Genomic DNA, 21666 nt, shown 5'->3' with positions numbered 1-21666 from the left:
GTTTATGATGGTGATCAAACAAACAAGCAGCTACTTGTTATTAGTTCCAAAGTGCTTAGATATGTTTCGAAGAAAAAAATGGAAAAAATAGCATTTTAGTAAAGCAATATAAATATCTTGACTGCACTATGAACCTAGGAAATTTAAGTTCTTGTTTCTATAAGTCTGGATTGTTTTAATTCTAAGTTGAAAATGCTTCTTGTTTCAATTTTAGTTCTTAATTTAGAAATAAAAGGAAATAAGGAAAGACAAGCAGGTCCTCTGGGTGGTTTATTTTTCCACAATAGGGTATTTTACTTCGGTCCTATTTTCTGGCATTCAGTCATGTGACCTGCTCAACGGACCTGACTTGGATTTCGCTGAAACCACAAAGGCAAGAGATGGCGCCTGGGAAGCCCATGACTAACTTCCATCATAAAAATAAGCATCTTTGCCAAAACTCTGTAGTTACTTGAGGCAACATCAAACTTGTAGTCAATCGAGGCAACAAGAAAAACAAAAAACACCTATTGATATTTATAGCTACGAAATGAACATTAAATATCAACTGCACTTTAAATTCCAAGAAAGCAATTGTTTTATATGTTGCCCATCCTTTCATGCCCATTTTCCGTGTGCCTTGGATATGACAGGAAGTTTGCGAAAATGTCAGCATAAAGATTTTAAATTGTGTTGTAAGGGGAAAATAATGAAGAACCTCTTCCATGAAATAATATGCTTCAAGAACATACTGTTCTGAAGAAATGATCACATCTAATCAAATATTCTCTTTTGGAGGGAGAAATACTCACTAACGTCCAATAGGTGACAATGAAATAAAAGATGGTCTGTATATAATATTTTAAATAACGTTTTAGTGGAGCACCTGGGTAGTTCAGTCAGTTAACTAGCGCATCAGACTCTTGATTCTGGCTCAGGTCCTGATCTCACAGTTTGAGCCCCTGTGTCAGCATGGAGCCTACTTGGGATTCTGTCTCTCTCCCTCCCTTCTCTGCCCCTTTCCTGCTTACACGCATATGCACACACTCTCTCTCAAAAAAAAAAAGAGAGAGAAAGAAAGAAAATTAAAAAAATTAAAAAAATGTTTTATAATAATGTTAATATTTCTTGTGGAAAAATTATAATGTAATGATAGGGGGGAGTAAAATATAAAGTAAAAATATAAAATAAAATATTTCATACAATCTCCATTTGGAATGAAAAGAGAAGCCTAGAAGGAGGGGGGAGAGAATTGACAAATGAAATATACCAAATTTTACCAGTGATATTGTTAGAATTCTACTGATTTTGTTGTTCTTTATATCTTTTTTCCAAGTTTTATACAAGATACATGAGTTGCTTTCATAAGCAAACAAACAAAAAATCTGAATCTGAAGTATTCTTTGTCAGACAGGATACTTCCTGCCCACTACACGGATGTTTTCCATCAAGAAAAACACAACCCATTTTTAAAACTATGAAATCATAAATGAGGAAGCCCGTATCTTCAGCTAAAATATTATTTATTTTGGACGCATTAACTCCTGTCAAGCAACCAATGGGCCACTGAATCTCACTGAAACAGATTCAACAACAGAATAATCCCTAATGCTAGCCGAAAGTAAATTTTTTTTTAATTTGACTCTTTAGTTTAAAACTCTATTCCTGGATATTCTAGTGGAAATTAAGTACCTAAACATAGCTGTGCAGGGAAGGATTTGATTTAATTTACACTGAACATGTTATCAAATCCTTCAGGTTAATAAGAGAATATTGACCAGGCAGGCAGGAGCCAGAGCACCCAGCTTTTATATGCTTGGGGCTCCCGGCATTACGGAGAACAGAAAGCTTAATAGACAGCAAAACAATTAACAGGGAATAGCTTCACATCCCAGGACAGGACACACTCTCCTCCCTACAGACTCAACCCTGCCCAGCACTTCCCCCAATGCCAGGTCTTCTCCTTGGCTTTTCTGAGCCCTCCTGAAGCTGGTCAAGCAGAGGGGGGACACAGACAGACCCTTCTGTTAAGCATCTTCCTCAGCTCAAAAAGTAACATACGATCAGAATGACCCCACAGCTCTCAGCAAGGCTGAAAATACTAAGGCCAATCAGGGCTGGAACCTAGTTGTCACATACATACACACAGAATATAACTGTCAGCAAACTCCCATACATCTTATAAATGGACTGCATTCTAGAAAGCTGGTTTGTTGCAAGAGTTAGATGTATCAATTCTGGGGAAACAAATGGTCTATTGCTGTCTGCAACTCAGCAGGGATTCCAATATGCTACCCTTCAAGCTTGGTTATAATCTATTAGTTTTTCCTAACACATGACAGAATATGAGTTTCCTAAGCCTATTAATAAGATAATTCATTAAACCAAACATATGACAAATACCTAATGACATACAGTTACTATGAATTTAAAAAGAGAGAAAACAGGGGCACCTGGGTGGGTCGGTCAGTCAGTTAAGCTTCCAACTTCAGCTCAGGTCATGATCTCGTGGTTCGTGAATATGAGTTCAGACCCCGGTTCAGATCCTCTGTCTCCCTCTCTCTCTGTCCCTCCCGCACTCATGCTCTCTCTCAAAAATAAATAAACATTTAAAAAGAGAGAGAGAGAAAACTAAACTTGAAGCTAACTTCTTCAGAATTCCTCTCAAGGTATGTACCTTTAGTGAAACTATGTCAGAGAATACAATCCTTTATATTGTTAATCTCTATAGTAAGGTAATATATTCCAAAGTGTGCACAAAAATATGCATATGTAAGAAATTTCTGTTCATATTTGTCTTAATCGTTTCTAATTTCTTTGTGTTTTATAATTAACACAATTTATTACAAAAATATGTAATGTATGCATATGATCTGTAAGTTAATATCTCAGTAAGTGTTTGATTTTAAAAGTTGAAGAGGTGCCTGGGTGGCTCAGTCAGTTACGCATCCGACTTCAGCTCGGGTCATGCTCTCGTGGTTCGTGGCTTTGAACGCTGCGTCAGACTGTCTGTGACGGCTCAGAGGCTGAAGCCTACTTTGGATTCTGTATCTCCCTCTCTCTCTCTGCCCCTCCCCTGCTCACGCTCTCTCTCACTCAAAATAAACATTAAAAAATTTTTTTTTAAGTTTGAAATCTGATGATCAGAACTGACAAAGAAAAACATCTATATAAATGTTGTATATCTAAAATCCAGTGTGTTGATACCTATTCGAGCATGTAACTTTATCCAGCTGAAGGCAGATGAGCCATTTCACATGTAGTTTATTATAAGCATTTCATAGCCAGAAAATATTACATATTCTATCAATACTATTTCCCATAAAGTATTCTCTGACCATTCAGATGCTTTTGGCTAATGGCCTTCAGCTTGATTTTAATCGTACGAATCCCCTAAATCCCAAAGCAGCAAAGAACAACATGCACCACAAATCAAATATATATTTACAGACTATGTTTTAAATTATACTATTTGTAGCCTTATTTGGATTAAAGAAAAGAATTTCAATTTCAGTGAGTAAGAAATTACTCTGAAATTCAACTCCGTTTGAATTTGATCTAGATTTTTCTTCTAACTAGTTTGATCTAGATGTGTTGATGCTCCATTCTACCAATGAGGTGTATCTATTTTGGGAGGCTGTCTCAGCTCCATAATTTTTTTAAAATAATTTTTTAACGTTTTATTTATCTTTGAGAGAGAGACAGTGTGAGCAGGGGAGGGGCAGAGAGAGAGGGAGACAGAGGATACAAAGCGGGCTCTGTGCTGACAGCAGAGAGCCCAATATGGGGCTCAAACTCACAAACTGTGAGATCATGACCTGAGCCGAAGTTGGATGCTCAACCGACTGAGTCACCTAGGCACCCCACAACTTCATAATTTAAATTCCAGTTCAAAGGACGTGAATGAAGAATGCCTTGGGTAATAAAATGAATGGAGCAAAATTCAATCCCAAATACTTACTTGCAGAGCTCAATAACTTTAATCACCCTTGTGTAATAAAAATGGAGTTACCGTCTAGTGAGGTGGCCCAGGTGAAATGAAACAGAAGGCTAATCTCACCTGGGATCCATGCCCCAAGAGAATTGTTTCTTGGAGTATAATAACAAAGTAACCTCAGAGATTATATCAACACTTCCCCTGCTGATGGGGGAAATCAAAAGCAAACACCATGCACACATTTGTCAGTCCATTGGCTGTGGTGCCAATAACCTCTCAGCCCCTTTATCACACTTCATTGTGTCCCCCCCCCCGACCCTTTTCTGCTACTTCCTTTATCTACTTCCTGCTCCTTCTCTGGGTTTTTATTTTCTTCTACTGTGTCTTGTGACCCCTTTAGGAGGTCATGCTAAACAGGCTGTATGGCCTGACACATTGTTAATAAAAATAAAATTAAACTACATTTCAGAGTCTTGGTTGGGGCTCATATCATTGAATTGTCTTATTGACTATTTCCACTGTGAAAACACCCAGTGTTTCAACAGAACTCTTTCATTTGTTTTGGATTTCCCTTGTTTTTAAATATTTGGGGCAATTTTTTATGACTGTGTTTTTCTCCCAATTCTTCCCAAACAAAAAAAAAGACTACCTTTTTTAAGTTTATTTATTTATTTTGGAAGAGAGAGGCAATATAAGCAGGAGAGGGCCAGAGACAGAGGGAGAGAGAGAGAATCTCAAGCAGGCTCTGCGCTGACAGCACAGAGCCCGACGCGGGGCTCGAACCCATGAACCATGAGATCATGACCTGAGCCGAAACCAAAAGTCAGAGGCTTAACCAACTGAGCCACCCATCCCCCCCCCCAAGAAGACTATCTTTTAAAGTAAAATATTTAAGAAGAAAGATTATAAGGAGTTATAAAAAATTATAATCAGAGAAGCTGGTGCAAAATCATTGGAAATACAGGAAGAACAATCCACCAATTTAAATGAGACATTTTTCTCCAATTTCTGACTGAACTGTTTTAGTTTCTAAAAGAACACACACAAGGATACAGATTTATGTAATATCTGATAACTCACAGTGAGAAAATGTCATAGATAATGACAAATAAAAAACCCCATAATTTTCAAAACAGAAGGGAGAAGTGGCAAGTATGAGAAAGAATATATAAACTGGTAAACTTCATTTTAAATTCAAGAAAATGTCTAAAATGGCCATGAACATCTAGAAAAAGATGTAGTTACACATGAATAAAAATCAAAATGTATCAAACTAGCAGCAGTTCCTTTTTTTAAACATGGCTTCTATGGTGATAAATTGATCAAGGCACTGCATAACATGTCTTGATTTCAAAAAAAATTTTGGCAGAATTTCTTAAATTACTCATATTCAATGAGATGGAAATTTTAGCCCAAGGGAAAGGTTTTTTAAAATGGGATTTAGTTAGGGTAAATTTTACATTCTACATGTATGTTTTTAGAAGTACAAAATGGTGTTAAACTGCTACCATTCACTCACCTCAAACCATAGTTATTGGGCAGCACATACTATTTCAATTCTTATGAAAAATATATTCAGACTTTAGCCAATTGCAACCTTAGTATCAGTCAATAATGTGAGATCACTAACAAAAAAAAAAGCTAAAAATCTTAGCGTTAAAAAAAGTACTGTATTATAGCAAGGAAGGTAAAAATTCAGTATTTGCAGTTCAATTGGATTCATATCTGGACAACTGTATACAATTACCCATCTTAAGAGAAGAAAGTGACCAGCTAATGTATCCAGAGAAGGGCTATCAGACTGCAAGGTATCTTAATCTGGAAAACATTTCATTGGGATATTTAGAAACAGGATAACCATCTTCAAACACTTATATTCGTGTCATTTAGAAGGAAAGAAAAGAACTTAAAATGATCATTAAAAGAAACAGCATCATGCAGATTTTTTTCTAATAATTAAAGCTAATATGAGACATATTCTGTCACTCAAAGTATTTTAAGGGCAGTTTAAATGATCAACTTCAAGGCCTGGAATGCTGGATTGACTAATCCATTCTTGAAATTAAAGATAACTACTGTGCAGTGAAAGAAATACAAAGAGAGGATATACACATGTGCAGATGAGGGTATGCCCTACCTCACAGAGGTGGGGAAGCTGAAGGAAGCTTTCTAGAGAAGCCCAGAAAAAACAGAAACGATCAGAGTTTTGAGGAAGAGTTGGACCTTAGCCAAATGCAGGAGACGCATGGGGGGGAAAATGATACAGGTAAACCACGAGCATCAGAAAGAAAACAGTAGCTGTAAGAGACCAAAAGTATGTAAGCCTGATTCAACTGGCTTCCAACTCCCATGCTTCCGTGAGCCAAAACAGCTTTTTGTGCTCCACATACAACGATGACTTTCAGGCTTCTCTGTCTTCCTTTCCTATGTTTCAAAACCAGGATGTAGACAGTCTAACGGAAGGCTGGGCCTTTCCTGGGTCACCTTATGATAAATATATTAGATATATTGCATAGGCTTTAGTGAATTTAAGGCTGGAACAGTCTAACAACAATTCTCTGAAACTATGTAATATATTAAGAAGCACAAACTGTGGCCTATGACCTTTGGGATTTTAGAACTGAGTGTTATTCATGACTCTCAAACATGTACAAACCTTTAACTGTAAGTAAAGTCTTCACTGCCTAAAACATGAACTGCTTTATCATGGTTTTGCCAGCCCTCTATAATCTGGCCCCAGCCTTCACAGCCAGCCTTCTCACCAACTTTGTCCCCTTGCATTCCCTAACTGGGGCCCAACCTCTCCACATATCTCCTTGGAATTTCCACTTTTATTTTTGTTCCAAGTGTCCCATTAGCCTGTGTCTCACCACTGCCTATTGCTGCCCACTCATCCTCGGGGACCAAGCTGAATGTCCCTTACCATGAGGAGCTCTCTAGTCCCACCCCTGTCTCCTAGGCAGAGCGCCTACATTTGCCACTGTGCACTCTCAAGGATGCTCTGCATTGTCTTTTGTGTACATAACCTGTCTTCCCTGCTCAGCTCTGGATTGGCTGAAGAAAGGAATTTTTACTTATCTTTGTTTCTTCTGTCACACCTAGGAAAGTACCTTGCGTACAACATCTCTCAGCAAACTCATTCCTTCAATTTATTCATAAATATTTACTGAGATCCTACTATGTGCTGGGAAGTGTTATAGACACTGAAGATACACAGGTGGGAAAAAAAAAAAACAACAACAACTCCAGCAATCTCTGCCCTCATGGAGTTTCCAAAGGAGAGTGGAGGGAGGTCTAAACATAGATGAGAAAGAAGTCCAGGCCACAGCATCAAGACAGTCCTGTAATCAGCCATCAAACCATACGGTAGTGAACAGTGAAGCCCCTGTCACTTTCCACTTCTTTCTGTCTCCTAGCTTCTGCTCAGTGAGATCCATGGATGTATTCAATTCCAGAGGCTTACCCTAATGGAGTTTCCAAATTCACACAATCCTAAGACAAGATATACTTAATGCCTCGACCCCCACATTGCAGCATCCGTATTGAGTCATTCTCGCTGCTAGGATGTTACCCAATACTGACCACTGGTTTTTCCATATTATATTCCAATTTGTCTTTATTGCTAATCAGATACAGCTGACATTAGCATATAAATGTCATCTAACATTATCTAAAATGTATTCTGTTAACAGCAATGTGTAAATAAGGAAATTGTTTTAATCTCTTTTCCTATCAACAATAAATTGAATATATATTTGGGAGTCACAATAGGATGAGCACTATGTAAGAGATTTGAAAGCTGTTATCAGGCTACTGGTATAAAATTCTGGGAACCTCCTCCCCATTTAAAATATTACAAGCATCCTTCAATATATGGTGACTACTTTTCAAGCATTAACATGGTAGAAGGAGACGTCACTGACCACTTTACAAAGTCAGCTTAGCATATAGATTGACAAATCTGTGTTAGTAACTGCCTATAATCTGTTCTTCTTTTAGGTCTCTCAACTTTCCATTCTGTCCAGATAGTGACACATTCCATGACCATGCTAGACGCCCTTCCTTAAGCAGGAAACAAAATGGAATTTTTCTGGTCAAGGCAAAAAGACTTCCTTACTCAACTGGTCCCAATTTTCCCTTATGTCAAACTTAGTCCATTAATTCATGTCTGGATTCTGACTCCTGGATACATTCATTACACAGTCTCATGGGCTCAATATTGCTAAAGAAAAACAGCATTATCACAAAGTTATGGAATACACAGTAGTATGTGAAATTAATAATAAACAAATCAAAGTGGTATTCTGCAATATAAATAAATAAATAAATAGATAGATAGATAGATAGATAAATAAATAAATAATTTCGCCAGGAATTACAGACATCTGCAAGTCTTAGGTGGCCAAGTTGCAAGAAGTGACAATTTGTAAGAATAGCAACAGCCTCAAAACTGAAGGGTTGTTTTCACAGATAAACAGGTTGGTAAAGCTAATGGCATTGCTGTTAGTTATACTTCATGGGTTAGCGTATGTGCATTTTTAAAGTTAGAGAAAACAAATAATTGCATAATATGGTCACTAACTTGTACGGAGCACACTAAGGTCGGTTTTTCCCCTAAGTTGCATACCTAAAATAATAAAGTTGGCAGTAAGATCTATACCTCTTGCTTTTAAAAATGCTTTTAACAGTAGCAAAATCACCCCCACAGCAAATACTCTAAATAATGGAAGTAGAGATTTGAAATTCATATTCAAAATAAAGTCACTCTTTCATCCACATACTCCCTGGAGTGCCTTGTACGTGTGAGTACAGTTCTAGGCAGCGTGGATGATAAAACATAGCATCTACTTTCAAGAATCCAAAGTAACTATAGGCACTTACAATCCCATAATGAAAAATAATAACTTGTTCAATTTGCAAACAATTGATATGCCTGTTTTCTATATAAAAGAACCTAAATTCGAGGACTTGACAGGTCATTTCTCATCCCACTTAATAACTTGCCCCCATTTCCTCATGGTCTATGTCAAACAAAATGTTATTGCTAATTAGATCATTCTTGCGATACCCTCCTTCAAAATTATCTAGTGAGTGTTTTTGAGTGATCCATCAATGATTATAAGTGCAAAATTATTGAGGTACAAAGCTCTTTAATTTGCCATTGGTGTCAAGCATGTTTTTTTCTTGTCTAACCAAAAAGATTGTTCACTTTTTTTTTTTAGCAAGAAAGCCTCATATTTTTACCCTCTACAACCCCTAAATTATTCTAGTTTTATAATAATATTTAATAAATACTAAGTGCAACACTATAATTAAAAGACAACCTCCTAAGATATAATAAGTAGGAAAGATAAAATAGATGCGTTTGTTGCCAAGTGAGTCCTCAGTGGCTAAATGACTTCACCAAACACAAAATTTGTCTTCTATTAATCAGATTACATTATTGTTAAATAAGAAGCATGAGCTTCCACTATATCTAGGTAGGACTGGGAGTGATTTCCCCAAAGAACTCAGCTTTAATTGTTTATCTATTACTAGCATTTATTGTACTGTGAAAACCAGTATACATTGGGAAGTTTCCCCCCACCCCTGTCTCTAGCACTAATTTTCAGCTGTATACGAAACATGTTCAGAGAAACATAATCCATTTAAAAGGCAAGAGAATACAACAGTTAAGTCAGAGACTATGGTCATCAACGATTGTTTCAGAAGAGTACCCTATCAATTATTGGTTTAAGGGAAGAATACAAGACACAAATTTGAAAGCCTCTTCTCTTTTGAAATTGTCAGGTTGTGTATCTATCTCTCTTCAAATTAGAGGTTAAACTTGATGGTTCATATCTAAAATCTCTTCTTCTGCTTTTTTGGAATTACAGCTTATCATTCAGAATAATATGCAGTATCTTCAGCAGTGAATCAAAAAGTGCCACAAATGTAGAAGTCATATGTGAGCCAGACATGCTCACATGAACTAACAACATCTTAAACTCCACTACTGGCTTCTCTGTGATTTGAGTAAACTCCATATCCTATACATCTACTCATCAATTCTTCACGACTTCCCCAGGATGTATCTAAGCTTGGTTTTGCAGCCATTTCTGTTTCATTTCCCGCTGTGTGCATTTCCTCAGTATACATTCAAGGTAAATCAAATGCAGTATAGCAAAATTATAACAATTTACAGAAGAGCAATCTCAGGGTTCAAATCCAAAAATAATGCAAAAGGATAAAAAAAATTCCTATTAAACTGTAAATTATGGTTTTATTATATATAGACTGGTAAAATGTATGCTTCATACCATAATATATAAAATTCCTTATAAAATTATTCCCCAGGATTTTGGTCCTCCCACAGGAGTCAATCCTCTGGAAGTCCATTTGTTATTCAGCACTGGAATACAGCGCCACCTACTGGTAATTGTAGATCCATCTTCTATATGCTAGACTTAACTAAATTTATTTTCATCAAAGCTGACCCAAAGCTATGTATCCTTACAAGAGTAATTAGAATTTGATTTTGCTTAAAATGTGTCCCAAAATAAAATTAAATAGAAGTAATTTTTCTAGTACACTGTTTCTATTCTGGCTTATTTATATTTTAACTAGGCAGTCAAATAAAGTCTCAGTAATTTACCCTGTTCCTATGTACCCCCATTTCAATTTTAATGAACAAAATTTAAATAATTAAGTATATATACATTTATATATATGTGATTCATTCATTCACAAATATTATTAAGCACCTACCTTTTACAGACCATGTCCCATGTTAGGTTCTAGGAAACACAATTGAGCAAAGTAGACATGGACTTACAGTATAGTTGAGGCACAATAATTAAACAAATCCTTATTCAGGTATCACTATCATTTCAATCAGATGCAGTAAGGAAATCATCAGGAAATGCTTTCATGAGGAAAGCATGTGAAAGTGTGCCCATGTACACTGGGTTAGAGAAAACTCACACTAGTTATCTCTGTGAAACTACAGTATTGTGTATTTGGAAATTTTATGCTATGTATTTTCTCTCTTACATAAAAAAGGAGTTAGCACTCATTTCCAACTCACTGAGCACGATGCATATCAATGAAAGAATAAGTGTGTGTGGGTTTGTGAATATACGTAAACATATTACAAGCAAGTGACAATATTGGGCTAATTAACAGCTAGCGGATAACGAAATTGCCAAAAACATTTTCAATACTTTCCCTTAATTATTCAATTATTCTTATTTCATGTACAAATATATGTACATGAAATATACATGTACATATGTATATTTCATGTACATATGTACATATAACAGTACAAAAAACTGTTTGAAAAGCCTAATATCTGTACTAAACATTTACCTTTAAAAATTCATAATGTGAGGGGCTCAGTCAGTTAAGCATTGGCTCAGTTGGTTAAGCGTCCGACTTCAGCTCAGGTCATGATCAGCTCGTGAGTTCGAGCCCCATGTCGGGCTTTGTACTGAAAACTCAGAGCCTGGAGCCTGCTTCCAATTCTGTGTCTCCCTGTTTGTCTGCCCCTCTCCTGCTCATAATCTGTCTCTCTCGTTCAAAAATAAATAAACATTAAAAAAATTTTTTAGGGGCGCCTAGGTGGCTTAGTCAGTTAAGCGTCCAACTTCAGCTCAGGTCATGATCTTGCGGTTTGTAAGTTTGAGCCCTGAGTCAGGCTCTGTGCTGACAGCTCAGAGCCTGGAGCCTGCTTTGGATTCTGTATCTCTTTCTCTCTCTGCCTCTGTCACACTTGCAGTCTGCCTCTCTCTCTCTCTCTCTCTTAAAAATAAATAAATATAAAATTTTTTTAATTTAATTCACAAAGTAGGCTCAGTAATGGGAAACAGATCATATATAGAGACCTAACTTCTAATATCTCAAATATTATGGGTTTTATAACCAATAGATAAGAAGAGAATGTGAAAAAGCTAAAAGGCATTTCAAATAAGATCACTTTAATTTTTCTTGGAACTGCATGTGGCAAGACATCTTTTTTTTTTTTTAAGAAACAATCCCAGTAAGTCAAAATTATATTTATTTTTTCATGACAGTTAGCTCTTAAAATGGTCCAATCTCTTCTATATGTGTTTTCCACGGGTTTGAGTATAGGTATGCTTTTCAGTCAAACATATCAAATACAATAGTAAAATTATTTCAGTAGAAATATATTAAGAGGCTTGCCATTTGCAACAACGTGGATGAAACTAGAGTGTATTATGCTAAGTGAAATTAGTCAGAGAAAGACAAATATCATATGACTTCACTCATATGTGGAATTTAAGATACAAAACAGATGAACATAAGGAAAGGGAAGCAAAAATAATATAAAAACATGGAGGGGGCAAACCATAAAAGACTCTTAAATACAGAGAACATATTGAGGGTTGTTGGAAGGGTTTTGGGTGGGGAGATGGGCTAAGTGGACAAGGGGCATTGATGAGGACACTTGTTGGGATGAGCACTGGGTGTTATATGTAGGGGATGAATCATTGGATTCTACTCTTGAAATCATTGTACTATATACTAACTAACTTGGATGGAAATTAAAATGTTTAGTTTAATTTAATTTAATTTAATTTAATTTAATTTAAAACTCTTTTAAAAATGTATTAAGAGGAAATTGGCCAAATAATTTAGACAGGACATAGCAATGAGCCCATTCACCAAACACTCATTCCTTTCCTTCCTTATTATCATCACTTGTAATATTGCCCTAAAAATAACAACATATTACTAAGCAGATGTAAATTTTTTATAAAGTTGACCATCTGAAACAACTATGTACTACCTAGAGATTAGCTGATGGGGTTACTAAAAGCTGACTACTCTTACTCTAACAGGATCTGCTTTAAATAGAAAACAACTGACCTTCATAAACATTATTAAATCTGTCTCCAGTTTTCTGTAACATCACCATTTGTACAGAAATGCCCTAGAAATTAGTTCATCTCATTAACTGAGACAATCTTAAAATATCTAACAAGTATTAGGAAGAAAAATGTGCAAAAATAATTCCAAGAAGGAAGGTCTTGTAGTTAATTCAGTACGTTCAGCATTTTCTTTCAATCTTTTTGTTAAACAATCCAGTGAAGGCTTGTGCTTCTGTGTTTATACGTACATTTACCTTTTCAGAGCAAGAGTGAGAGAGAGAGAGAGATCACACTGCCCTGTCTTTCCATGGGAAAGATCTATGGGAGAAACAGGTTACACCAACAGACCCTCACACTTTTTTCTGTTTCAAGTAGCCTGATAAATGGAGAATGCCACACATCATAGCCCTAAATAGATACGTGCATTTTAATAGAAGCACCCACTGAGGGCGGGACACACAGATTTCTTTGAGGAGCCTGAATAAGAGAAACTACTCTGTCCCTTAACAACCCCTGCTCAGATTGAGAACCCCAAATGACTTTTTTTAAAGCATTTTTTTTTCAAAATTCTGTAAAACTATTCCTATCTTAAGTCCTAAACGTAAGGACATGTGGAAATGAAATCAACAAATAGACTAAAACTCATGGATACGCACAAAAAAATTGAGATTGAATTTCATGACACTTGAAAAACATTTCGTGACAAACTTAACTTGTTTGAGAGAGTGGGGGTGTGGGGTGTTTTTTAATAAGCAAATGCAGATGTTGAGGGAAAAATGTTTAGTTTTTTGACACTGTTCTTTGCTAACAAAATTGCAAATGTTTTCCATAAGCAAACAGTGTTGAAATGTCTGAATATTTTTTTCTTAAACCACCACCCAGCTGAACTCTGAAAACGAGAATTTACCAATTTACTGTTAATGAGCTTATACATTTAGTATTTTCTGACGAATATTTCTTTGTATAACTTTTAACTTATTTTCCATGCCTTTATAAATTTAAATAATTATGGGAAGAATTCATGGTCTTGCCATGTTGTACACACATATACACACACACAAACACACACTAAGTTGGTATTTGTTCAACTGTCACTCTTTAGGAACATATTGAAAGTTGTTCATAAACAGATTATGGGATGAAATATTTCATTTTACTCCATACAGCAGTTTGGACCCATCTTCATGTAATGTACAGAACTACCCATGTGTAAGTATTCACTGTCAAATCAGAAAAAATATGCAACAAGAAAAACACTGATGCAAGTATATTTAAGTTCCATTTTCAGTCATTACTGTGATACCTCTGAATCTTTTTATTGGACTAAATATTTTTTCCCTTTTAAACTAAAAATGTTCATTGATTATATTTGATAAGTTTCACTTCCATCTCTTCCCATACTCTGTTTGCAGAATACAAAATTGTTCAATCAGTAGGACAACTTTCTAAATGCAGTTATAACACAGCAGCCCTATCAAAATACTAAGAATGCATAGATCAATGGAAACACTGACAGATGAAAGAGGACCCAGGTTGAATAATTTAACTGCAGACTATGTCTCCCTCCTCATTCCATTAAACAGGTTGACAAAGACTCTTATGTTTCAGTGCTAAAACCAAAGTATCAAAAGATTATTTCCCAATTATCAATAATCCTTGAAAAGAGCTTCAATGATGAGCTTATCTTTCCAAGAGTTTATTTCCTCACCTGTAATCTCCTCACTAGATAAGACTTACAATAAGTAAGGCCAAAGGAATTTCAGATTACAGAATAAGAATTGGTACCAAGGAGAAAAATAATACCATAAGGATGACCTAATTTCCCCAACAAATATTTTGAAGTTTCTACTGGGTAGTGGCAGGAGTTTGAAGTACTTCAAAAAGTATCTTAAACCTTTCAGAGTGGTGAGTAGTGACTGAAAGCAATTTACTATAAATCTTTTAAATGCAGACAAGATCTAAATACTTTTGGAGTACTTCATACCTGGCTAATCCCAACATCCATTTATCAGAAAATATGTTAAAATTCTACTTACTATTACTTCCAGAAATGCGAACTGTGCAAGGGTAAGGATCACCTTTTTAGCAACATTATTTTCCTATCTTCATAACCCAACCGAATACAAAATGCATAATAGGGACTTCAGGAATGCCTGAAACTATTACATATATGTATATATAATGCCTATGAATTTCCAGTGATGTATATATATAATCACATGTGTGTATATGTATACATGTATGTATATATATATATATAATCATATATACATATATACATAATTGTTAATGGAGTAAAGAAGAAAACACATTTTATTAATCATGAGTATCTTAAAGATTCTTACTAATAAAGCTTAATAAAAGAGACTTTCAAAATTAAAATTCTTGGGGAAAACTGCCAAAATCTGTTTCCCAGAAAATGTCCTTAGTCTCCAACCCTGTCTGTAAAATGGGGTTTTTACTATGGTGAAGGAAAATGCTTGGCTCTTTCTTATTCTTAGACATATGTTAGGAATGAAAAAGATGTTAATAAAGTGCTTATATGTCCTTTGGGGGAAAAATTCTATACCATGTGGTATCATAAGGTAAGTCAAATATAATTTGAGAAAAGGTAATTACCCATTTGAATCCTTTGGCTCCGGATCATAGGAAAGGAGGGTGGGTAATGTAACCTTGAACAAGTATCTGGTATAAATTAATAACTATCCATTCCAAAGAGCTAATCCATTACGTACTGCCTATTGCTATTTCCCTTGTGAATACTTTTGACTTTTGTAAGAGTTGCCCAAAAGATCCATGTTGGATGCCATCACATTATTAAGGGTCAAAGAAAGAAATATTGATCTGCCAAGAAAAATGGAACAGTTAACCTCTCATGTCATTCAGATGCCTGAAGAGTAGAGAAGGTCAAATGTTGAAGGATTCCCTTATTTCATATTGTTTATCAAGTCAGACTGAACTATAATATGAAATACAGATGTACGTTTATTCCCACAAAAAATAATTTTGTAGGAAGCACCAGAACCCATTCAAAACTTTAATAAGTTTCCATAACACAAGTAATAATAAAAACAGAAATAAACTGTCAGTTTTTAAGTGATCTTTCAATTAATTATTTTTATAATTATTTGGAAATTTCAAAACAGAACTGTCTCTAAACATCCAAAAATTGGATCAGAAAGCTCCATGCCTTAAATGTTTTAAAGCAGAATATTTGTCACTTGAACATTTGAGCATACTAATGTTTCCAAGATATTTTAGAAAACTAGTAAAGTTATACCACTTAATTCGTTATCTCTTATCTTTCAGATTTCAAGGGGGAAAAAAGTCTTGTTATAAAATAATTTTTGAAGAAAGGATCCAAAGTAAGGATATAAAATTCATAAACATGAAGGAAGTGATACTAAAGACAGGAATGCAAAGTTCATTCTCACAAATTATAAATAATGTTGGAAGGCTTATTTAAAGGAGATTTTGAATCCTAACACCAAAATAAAGTCACCCAAGAGTAGCCTTTTGGCTAAAACTTGTCTTACTCTCAAATATGCGTGTGTAAAAGCATGTGTGCATATGGGTGTACATATCTGTGTGCACATGTGTATATTTGGTTTTGACTGTGTATGTATATGAGCAAGTGTAAACATAAACTGTGTACACACATGTATTTGTAGGTTAGTGTGTGAGTGTGCATGAGTACTTGTGTGAATCTGTGTATATGTATGTAAGTGTACATGGACACGCATGTGTATGATGTGCGTGTGTACATGTGGGTACACATGTGAGTGTGCTAGTTCACTTTCCTCAGTTAGATTTATTCTTCATGTTCTGAGAAGCAATCTTATTTGTGAACTATGTAGAATATATAACAGCTAAATAGAGTTAAAGTATTACATGCAACTATTGGGTTGAGGAGTGGCAGGATGATAAAGTCTGAATATTCACTCTTTGGTACCAAAATATAATCCTTTATTTTACAAGGACGATTTAATCCGCAACAGGAAACAGTCAAACTGAAGTCACATGGAAAAATTTCCATATCATTCAAGGTTTTTGAATGTTTCTAAGTCATTTAGATAAAGACTTTCTTCTAACAGAAAACCTGTTTTAGCTTCTCTTACAATCTTCAACATCCAAGTAGCTCAAACCTTACACATGCCTCTTTTTACGAATTACTATTGTAATCAAGTGCATGATTTTAAGTATTTTCAACCAGTGAGGAACAAACCCAATTGTTTCACAGACAAAATGTTAAGGAAAAAAATTGTAACACAGGAAATGAGAATGGGAAGCCTTTCCTAACAAGGCTAATAAGTCAACCCTCTCCATATATTGCCTGCGTCAAGCCACATCAAATAAAGTACACATAACCAAAACACAGTGGACATTTTACTTATGTCCTCACAATATTATGGCAATACAAATCTTCAGAATTGGTTACATTTAATTTTCAAACTCTGAAACATAAAAAGACCCTTTCTAAGAAGACAATTTGCAGAAGAGAAATGAAGCAAGAAACAATGACAATGTATGTGAGAGATGCTTGGTAAATACTGCTGAATGAAACTTCTCCTGTTGGACCTGCTATATAACGTAAATCTGAGAAAAGCACTCCCCAGACAGCAGAAGCAGAAAGCGTACTGGCTAAGAATGTGGGCTCTAGAGTTAGACCGCATTCAAATCCTCTTTATCTCTCTGTCCAAGCATCTAACCTCGTACTGCCAGTTTCCTCACCTACAAAATAATAGAACCACACTGTAGAGTTATTGTGCATTTAAATGAGTTAAAACAGTGATAAATGGTATGTAATAAGCTCTCAGTAAAAGATGATGATGATGATGATGATGATGATGATGATGATGATGATGTCGTTTGTTGTGCTTGGATTCACTCCACAGTCAGCTCTTACTTCCTTCAGCTAGAATGACTTTTCTACAATGGGGAATTTTTTCCCAAGAATAAAAACGACAGGATTCTCTTTTGTTAGCCCATTTTGTTAATAGAAAATGAGCCATGCCACAATCATGAATATGGCACTAAATAGTAATGGTTAAGGTACATATTTTGCCTGCACCAGCATCAACTCAACTATTGGCTCTACCAACACATGAGCATTTCAGGGAGAACACACACCTGACATGCTGTACTACCCAAACAATCTTCAGGAATGCCTTTTGTACTTCTAACAATGGGTCAGACTTAGACATAGGGGGTAAAAGACAGAGACAAAGATTGAGATGGAGAGAGAAATAACGTGTATGCTACAGCAAAATCCCGTTTTCCCAGAATAAATTCTCAAAAAGATCAAATGGTTAAATTTTTTTCACAAAAATTAGATATTTCCTTAAGGATTTTTTTGAAGGAGATAAGATACACGTTCCTTTTTTGTTCTTTATTAATAATGAGGTATGACAAAAATCAACAATGCATCCCATAAAGTTTGGAAGTGTCCACCAAATTTTATCTGATAAGCAGTTACTTTCAGTTCACACATAAAAAAATTGACAGTTCTACCTAAACGTTATTAGGTAACAATGACATTTTTACTATTTCCTAAGGTAAAATATTTGACCTTCAACCTCTCCACTTGATAATTGTGGAATGGAGAGTGCAAAACTGTCAGCTGTTCACTTCATAAGTATATTTGGGGGATTGGATTACTAATTAAAAAATACTTTGAAAATATGATCCAAAATATTATAAATTCTACTATAATTGTAACTGTGAAAAGCATTTTAATGCCTTTAGAATAAGAAAGATGTAATTATATCTCATTTTATATACTCATTTATATATATATATATATCTCAATTATATACTTTTCTCATACCCTAATCTAAAGCTAGGTAAGGGAAACTCAACAGTCTACCATAAATTTAAGGAACATCTACCACCATAATAATTTTTCCCCACTGAAAATCTAATTGAAATGATTCAGGGTACAGTTTCCAATAGAATCTATCAGATGTACTATTCCTTCCAGATGCTAGGCACATGCATTTCTAACCAATCATAACAAGTCAATAGGGAAATAGTATAGTTGAAAAAAACAAAACCAAACAAAACACTAGGTCAATAGACATTACTTCAATACGATGCACATTCTTTCCAAAGGCAGGAATCTGTAGACTCACCATAACACTCTAAGACCCCTCTGAAGTTTAGAGAGCCGGGACTTAGGAAGACTATTAAAAAAAAAAAAAAAAAAAAGAACTGCTACAGTCAGGACAGGAAACAATTAAGGAATAAATAAGAATTTTGGCAGAATCAGGTCAAAGTTAGGACACATTTAAGAAATGCCCTAAAGGTGAGACTAACAGATGAATAATGAAGTAATGGGTGAAAATGAGAGTAGGAGATGTATTTGATGCTAAAATAACCCATTTTCAAGCACATGAAAGCTTTGAGTTGAAAGTCATAAAAGTGTTTTTAAACATTTACAACAAAATTTCCTAAGGATTTGGGTTGTGGGGTTCCATGGCCACTCCTGAAATCTTCCAGGAGGTGAAGATGCACTATGAATGTGAGATCAATCAGCCTTTCTTTTTCTTTAGTCAGTGAAGCACTCTTGTGATATTCACAAGAAAAAGATCTAGATATTTTAGTTTAGGTAATAAGCATTCTGGAAGACTGTCAAACAGACAACAACTCAGTAAACGTCAGAATCACGGTGACTTCACTTATAATGTGAAAAGCAGTCAAAGTTTCAGTAAGCAGATATTAGACCATGTGTTAGCATGATTTTTGTGATACTCAATGGCTAATTATTAGTGTTACTCACTTTTGGAATTATATAATGTACAATATCATACTTTTATTACTAAAAATTTACTTTGAAAGCATAGAGTATATGGTGTGCATTCTTTAGCAATCTCAATTTTCAAATGAACGTAAAAAATACATTGACTTTGGGGCACCTGGGTGGCTCAGTTGGTTGAACATCCCACTTGGGCTCAGGTCATAATCTCACTGTTCCTGAGTTCAAGCCCTGCATCTGGCTCTCTGCTGTCAGCACAGAGCCCACTACAGATCCTCCCTCTCCCTCTCTCTCTGCCCCTCCCTGCACTCTCTCTCCCTCTCCCAAAAATAAGTAAGTATTAAAAAAAAACACACTGACTTGCAAACTCTTGTGACCCACCTGGTTCAGGAAGTGTGGGAAGAGATAAATAAAAATTATGTCTTTTTTCTGTATCCATTCATGTATCTGAGGCTCCAACAGAGATATTTCAAAAATAAAGAGAAAGAATTTACTTCTGTTGACAGATAACTTAAGAATCCAAGAAGACTTATTCTGAGGACAACTACTAAGTGATAGCCAAGAAGCAATGACTAAAGTTTGCTGAATCCCAGAACCTTGGATCAGAAGGAAACTTGGATGTCATCTCTTCCATCTCTGTTTTATAGATGACAAAGCTGAAGGGTGGATTTACCCAACTTTTCACAACTAGTGGGCATCACAGGAGAGGGTCAGAATGCTTTAACATAAATGAAAAAGATGGGCATAAAAAAGCAGTGTCTGTAGTATAAGAAAATTTTAAAACAACTGGAATTCTACTTAATTCTACTTTCCTCTCTCTAACTAAGTAGGTATGGATGGACTATTCAAAAGTACCTTTTCTGCCTCATCCTTTCTCCACCTCATTCTTTTTATTTATATATTTTAATTTATTTTTAAATGTTTTTATTTGAGCTTTACACAGTGGCAGTATTGTAGCCACCGAGGTTTATCCGAGGTGCGATTATTGCTAGCTGAAAACTTTCCCAATGTTTTTGAGTAGAGTTGACATACAATGTTATATTAGTTTCAGGTGTGAACATAGTGATTCGACACCTCGGTATGTTTTGCTGTGTTCACAAGTGTAGCTACCACGTGCCGCCATACAACGCTATTACAGTACCGTCGACTATATTCCCTGTGCCGTATGTCTATCTCATTCTTTAAATGTTGGAAGAACATTGCTGCTAGAAATCAGTATTTCAACTCCTTTTCTTTTTCCCACCCCAAATTCTTTTGGAAGGTAAAACTGACTGGAAAAAAAATGTTATCAAAAACAAAAATAATGGATCTTTCAGTTTAAATGACCAGATGTTGCCTCCATTCCACAGATAAAATATTCATCTTTGTTTCTATAGACTTGAGTTACAAGAATAAGTGTTTATAATGAAATTCCTTTATAGTTATAAAAATGTCTGTCTTTCTATCTATCTATCTACACACACACACACACACACACACACACACACACACACACTTGAAGAGGATTATGAAAGTTAGTGTACAGGAATTTAGCTTTCTTTTTATTTCTTATCTCATCATTTTTACTCTCCTAAATCATTTCCTCCTCATTTCCTTGGTTCTGCTAATTTTAGTGAAGGCACTTAATAAAAAGGGCATTTCTTTTGTGTAAAGGTCACTTTGGGGGTGCTAAGAAGTTCACAGAAAATTCTGACATTCCTCTTCCTAAAGGTTGGTGCAAATAAGCAATCAAATTCTAGGAACCAAAAAGAAAAAATGAATTCCAAACATGCAGTAGGAGCCTTATTTTCTGGATTATTCACTCTCTCTACTATATATATTTAAGATTGATCTCCTCTCTCTTTCCCATTGGATTTTTTTTCCTGCCGCTTTTTTTTAAAAAAATTGAGGTATAATTGACATGCAACATTATATTAGTTTCAGGGATACAACATAGTGATTCAATATTAGTATACATTGTGAAATGATCACCACAATAAGTCTAGTTAAGAGCCATCCCCATACATAGCTACAGACTTTTTTTCTTGTGATGAGAACTTGTAAGATCTACTCTCCTAGCAACTTTCAAACATGTAATACAGTATTATTAACCAAAGTGGCCATTTAGCTCTTAAATCTTTCAA

General features: G+C 35.3%; 1 protein-coding gene and 1 pseudogene across 4 annotated transcripts in view; one reads left to right on the top strand and one right to left on the bottom strand.

The window, feature by feature from the left end:
- Nucleotides 1-21666, bottom strand: part of HMCN1 (hemicentin 1) — a 492563-nt gene that overhangs the window by 399565 nt on the left and 71332 nt on the right. The window lies entirely within an intron of this gene.
- LOC121011959 (uncharacterized) lies at nt 20475-20629 on the top strand (annotated as a pseudogene).

Source organism: Herpailurus yagouaroundi, unplaced genomic scaffold, assembly GCF_014898765.1.
Source record: "Herpailurus yagouaroundi ecotype Mexico unplaced genomic scaffold, PumYag 195, whole genome shotgun sequence".
NCBI classification, from domain to species: domain Eukaryota; kingdom Metazoa; phylum Chordata; class Mammalia; order Carnivora; family Felidae; genus Herpailurus; species Herpailurus yagouaroundi.
This window is presented reverse-complemented; position numbering and strand designations above follow the sequence as displayed.